The sequence below is a fragment of the Amborella trichopoda genome, chromosome 5 (genome assembly GCF_054954075.1).
Source record: "Amborella trichopoda isolate Santa Cruz 75 chromosome 5, AtrichopodaSantaCruz75HAP2 v2.0, whole genome shotgun sequence".
NCBI classification, from domain to species: domain Eukaryota; kingdom Viridiplantae; phylum Streptophyta; class Magnoliopsida; order Amborellales; family Amborellaceae; genus Amborella; species Amborella trichopoda.
Window position 1 is genome coordinate 34,253,211 of NC_142340.1, and position 6,000 is coordinate 34,259,210.

Below are 6,000 nucleotides of genomic sequence, written 5' to 3' on the forward strand. Positions count from 1 at the left end.
AAAACAATTCGATCATGGATTACAAAAAATTCAATCATGGATTACAAAAAACTCTATCATGGGTTACAAAAAAAACAAAAAACAAAAAATTCGATCATGGATTACAAAAAAAAAAAAAAACATTTCGATCATGGATTACAAAAAAAAAATAAACATTTTGATCATGGATTACAAAACATTCGATCATGGATTACAAAAAATTCTATCATGGGTTACAAAAAAAAAAAACAAAACAAAAAATTCGATCATGGATTACAAAAAAAACAAACAAACATTTCGATCATGGATTACAAAAATTCGATCATGGATTACAAAAAATTCTATCATGGGTTAAAAAACAAAAAAAAAAAAAAAAAAAAAAAGCCGTATGGGACTCGCTGATTCACTATACAGACTCGCCGATTCCGTACAGTGAATTGCGAGTCACTGTGAAGAATCGTCCGGTTCTCTCTAGAACCGGACGATTCCCGTTTTTTTCGCCGATTCGATCCGTCCATGACGATTCCCGAGTCGAACCGGGCGAGTCCGGTTCGACTCGGCGTTTTTTTAAACACTGGTTTTAACTATTCTCTACCATTTCGAATCAATTTTTCACATAAAAAAAAAATTTATTATGGGAATTAGGATCCTTTAAAAAACAAAATAGGGCACTAAGGTGCTGCACTTGGTTAGTCATTTTTCTCCGATTGACCTAGAAGGACTAATCTCTTAGGCTTTTACAAGGGCCCATTCTAGGCTTATCAAAGCCAACCCTATAAATAACCGAATTTCAGATTTAGAGTGGATTGCGGGTACAACCCAAAGACTTGCCCTCTTACTAATATAGAGGTACAACCCAAAGACTTGCACTCTTACTGATATAGAGGTCCTCTCGTTTAGCACATGAGAATCAGTTTGTCAAGATCTTGTCTTGACAAAGTAGCTTCCCATTTCGAACTATATATGTACATGATGTGAGAAGGCTCGAATTTAGGGATTCTGATTTATGTCCTCTCAAAGCCTAACTGTCATACAAAACTCATAGAAGTACTCGAGCACTCAGAAAATACTTAGAAGTAAAAATGACAATAGTTAGAAATTAGGGAAATATTCTCCGTGCACCCTTTTTTAGAAACCATTTCTTAAAAAACTCAAGGTTTCAAAACATTTATATCAGGGTTCAAATCTTTTCAATCTTCCAACCCACCTGACCCAAATACCTCCTTTTGAAGACGTAATCTTGACCTAAACAAAATATGAAATGGCACCTATTTCTCTTTTGTCTAAAGGGAAATGTTTCTATAATTCCTATATAGCATAGAAGATCTATGCTTCCCCTACCATCAAGCCGTCCAATTTTGATCAAGAGAGCCACTCACCGTTTGATCTTAGATCTGACGTCTCAAAGTATTTTATTTTTATTTTATATACAAATTGCATGAATATGAAATTTGGTACGTGTTATCTTCTCATTGGGGCACACTTATAAAAAATATTAAAAATAATTTTTCGATAAAATATAATAACTAAAATACCTCTTGAAACTTTTGGAAGTATTTTGGTCATTTTATTTTTTGAAAATATTTATATTTTCGCTGGTGCGAGTTTAATAAAATATTTGGTGTCAAAATAGTATATAGAAAACAAATTAAAAATAAAATAGTGTAGAGACGTGATATTGTGATTGGGGCAATCTTAATCCTCCATTCAGAATGGACGGTTGGATAAGCGGAAGTATATAAGTTTTAGGAAAAATTACATATATATATATATATATATATATATATATATATATATATATCCGTTATTACAACTCTACCGAATAGTTTTTTTTATTACCACCGTGTCCTTTTTTTCTATGTCCAAACAGAAATTAAAAAAAAAAAGACTTTATCTTTTTTTGGTGGTTGAACAACCGAATTCAAAGTATTTTCGATTGCTCAACAACCAAAAATACAAAATTTAGAACCAAAAAATGTTTTCTCTTTTGTTACGTATTTTCTCTACCTCTCGGAAGTCATAGTCATCCGATAAAATCAAAGGGGAACAACTCGTGTGAGCCATTAAATTTAAGAGAAATCTTAGGGATTATGAGATCAGAAGATTAAGAGAAATCTTGTTGCGTATTCTCTCTCTATCTCTTTGACGTTATGGTTATCGGATAAAATCAGGGGAACAACTAGTTTGAGTCCTTAAATTTAGGAAAAATCTCAAGGATTATGAACTTACTCAAAAAACAAAAAATATTGGATGAAAGGGAAAGAGAGTTTAAAAAAAAGAAAAAACCATTTTTACGCATGTAATATAGAGAGAGGGGTAGAGAGAGGATACACACAAACCTACAAGAGATAAAAAAAAAAAAAAAATTGTTCTTGAAAAAGTTAAAATTTTAATTTTTTTGTGGTTCAAAAATCCAAATTGATATTATTTTTTAAATTCAGTTAAAAAAAGATAAAATCGCTTAAATTTCTATTTTGAAATGAAAAAATGAGTAAATTTTATGCAGTGAGGGAAGCACATAAAGCTTGCCTTTGTCTAAATGTCCCTCTTTCTGTCTAACGTCTCTCTAGCATCTCTCTCTCAAAAGATAGAGCTCCGGAGCATTTTGTGGTCTCTCAAAAGGTGCAGCCCCGACCCTCTACATTCTCTCTCTCTCAAAAGACAGTGCTCTCAAGCCCTGTTGTGGTCTCTCTCAAAAGACGCAGCCCCAACTCTCTACAATGTGTCTCTCTCTCTTAAAAGAAAGAGCTCTCAAGCCCTGTGGCTGTCTCTCTCAAAAGATGCAGCCCCAACTTTCAGAGGTCGAGGGATATTTCAGGTAGATGGAAGCAGACAAATCAGGATCCATTGAAGGCTTGGTTTTGTTCTCCAAAATAGGTAATACAGTTATTGCTTTCTTCCCATTTCCATGTTTCCTCCTACATCCTGTGAGTGGGAAAAGTTTGTCTCTCTGTGTCTCCCTGAATTGGATCCTTCCGGAAGTCCGTCTTTTTGACTCTTTCTTGCTCTCTCGTGGACGCGTTCTTTCTATATATCTAAGTAACTGCAGTCTCTATCTACTCTCTGTTCTCGCCCATTCAGCTTCTAGAGCACAAATGAATAAAACCACATTTTTCGTTTGATTTTATTTGCTATTGATACCGTTTCTTATTAATTTTTTACGGAATTCTCTTCTCTAGCTTTTGATTCCTTCCCCCATCTTCCCTCTTGACTTCTCTGTTAGAAAAAATGCACAAACATGAACTCGTGGTGGTGATTATGATAATGAAACCGCTGCTTAAACTTCCCTGCGCTCTTTGAATCACCCATCAATGACATTCCCTGAAAACACCATTGGAGAAAGTGCAATTGAAAATGAGGTTTCAAAAAATGAAAAGGCAAAAGCATAATTATATAAGATGGTTCTATAAATTTTCTTGCCAGGAGTTTTTACTGCAAAACAGTCTTCTCTCAAAACTGGTATTACCCTGTATGTAACTCATTCTTGCCCTCTTGGGCCATTGTGTTTGATAATGTCTAGAGTTCTACGATGGCCTACTGTATCTTATTTTTAAGAGTACTTTGTATTTGTTGCAGATTTTTAGAATTAAACTCACTGTTTGCTGTTGATTTTTAGTTAAAAAGAAGTGATTGCTGCACATTTTTAGCAAACTCATTCTTGCCCTCTTGGGCCATTGTCTTGGATAATGTCTAGAGTTCTATTATGGCCTCCTGTATCTTCTTTTTAGGAGTACTTTAGCTTTGCTACTGATTTTTAGTAGCAAACTCAGTGTTGGCTGTTGTTTTTTAGTAACAAAAAAGTGCTTGCAAACTCATTCTTGTCCTCTGGGGCCATTGTCCTGGATAATTTCTAGAGTTCTACTATGACCTACTTTATCTTCTTTTTAGGAGTACTTTATGTTTGGCTGTATAAACAAATTTTGTTTCTCTTTGCATGAATTTAACCATCTTCCAAATTCATGAAGTTATGAGATAAAGTTTTATGGGCAAAATTTTGCCATATTCTTGAAGTTATGAGATAGAGTTTTATGGGCAAAATTTTGCCATTGCATGTATCGTCCAAATATTTGGCAGCATCTTTATTACCAATTTCAAAAGCATGATACACTTTCCCTTCCCTAACAAGAAAATCTTCAAGGAATGCATTGTTAACTCTTTTTTGCAACTAGTGCCAATCAAATAGTATGACTTGAATCCTTTTTTATGAAAATTGGATGCAGGTCAAGACCTTTCAACCAGTTAGGATGTCATCAGCTTCCACATAGGGGTGGCAATGGACCCGGACTTGACTCAGGACCCGGCAGGTATACTGGACACAAGTCCGGGTATGAGTCCAACATTTGGACCCATGGGTCAGGTTTGGGTCCAAAACCTGGACTTGAACACTATTCGGGTCGGGTTCCAGGTCCGGTTGGACCCCACCCATACTTAACCCCTTCTTGTAAACTGTTGGAAATAAAATACTTCGTGCCCTATTTGTTAGGGTGTACTAAAGACCATTAATAATAAGAATTCGTAGTTATCTTTAGTTATTAAACGACAAATCTGACAATTTGAAATTTATTGGCAAGTGATTGTGACCTCGTTGCCAATAATATAGGATTTGATATGATAGTAAACAAAAACGTAAAAAAAAAGAAGCTCATAGTGTTTGTGACAATGGACCCAATTAGACTTAGGACCCGACGGGATAGACCCGACCCATTGCCACCCCTACTACCACAAACAATGGAGGATATCCAAGCCACAAACTTCTATCTTGCTACTTACCATATAACTCACGTATTAAGGTCCCAAACCAACTTTGGAAGCATGTACTATCGTTGCCTAGGGTGTACTTTTTTCAGTGGTGTGATGAATATGTAGAAGGGTTGAACTATAATATGAACTTGAGGTGTTGTAACATGCAATGAAGGAATCATTCACAAGCATTGTAAGAACATCCCATGGTCAAGCCCGAACCGATGATCATTAAAGATTGACTTGTTGACGCCTTATGGCGTATACAACAATTTCTATATTTTGTGTGTATAACAAATGCATTTATGTTTGAACTACTACTTCTAAAAAGTAATTGAGGGGAATGGATTGGTGGTTTTGTAACTCATGAAAGGCTATGAACCTTGTTAGTTTTCTTGTTTTGTTGTCGCATGACATCTAATGCATTTGATATTTTTGTAGTTTTCCAGGTTTCTCTCTCTCTCCTTCTCCCTCTTATGCTGGATATCTCAAGTTTGTTCTTTGCTTGGCTTGGAATGTCTTCTTAGGTATACTTGCAGGGTGAGAGACGTGTTGTTTAATTCACTTGTGTGAGTGCTTGTTCTTTGTTCTTTTCGAATTTCAAGAATGATTTGGTTGAAAACGTTCTACTTGTTTTATGTGAGTGTTCATGTGTAATTAGCATATGCTTTTCTTTGTGAGAGCTCTGGTTGGTTCTCTGCTTCTTGCTTGTTCTGTGTTATACATGACTCTCTATGCGCATGTATTGAATCTTGTTCTATTCGCTGGTCTTGTGCGTTGATTTTAAAAATTATGGGAATGATTTAGTTGAAAATGGAGTACATTGATTGTCATAATGACTTCCATGTAATTCTCTTGTTCTATGCACTGGTTTTGCATCATGCCATCATGTTCTATTTCCTAATTTTGAAAATTTGAGGATGGGCACTTCTTCCTTATGTTAAAGCCTTGACATCTTGTTTTGTGTGAAGCTTGAGATGAGTAGCAATCAATGAGCATCCATCCCCAACATCTTGTTTTCCAGAATTTAGAAACAAAGAATAGACTAGCAGAATTTAAATGGGCATCCATCCTCAACATCTTAAAGGGCTAAGGATTTAAAAAGACAATCTACATTTCCAATTACATAATCCCTGTCATCCATCAAAACAAATAATAACAGGGACGAATTATAGAAAGATAAGTTGCAACAATTTCCATCATCTCTTTCTAACATTTCTAAAGTTCACAATAATTTCTTCTTTTTTTATTGAAAATCAACAAAGCTAAGTCAAAATGAAA

At 35.1% G+C, this 6,000-nt stretch overlaps 1 long non-coding RNA gene across 1 annotated transcript; it reads left to right on the plus strand.

Moving 5' to 3' along the window:
* Positions 1-2,529: 2,529 nt before the first annotated feature.
* On the plus strand, positions 2,530-5,552 carry LOC110007118 (uncharacterized). Its single transcript, XR_002280661.2, has 2 exons — positions 2,530-2,856; positions 5,161-5,552. It is a non-coding gene; the product is annotated as an uncharacterized LOC110007118 (long non-coding RNA).
* Positions 5,553-6,000: the final 448 nt, after the last annotated feature.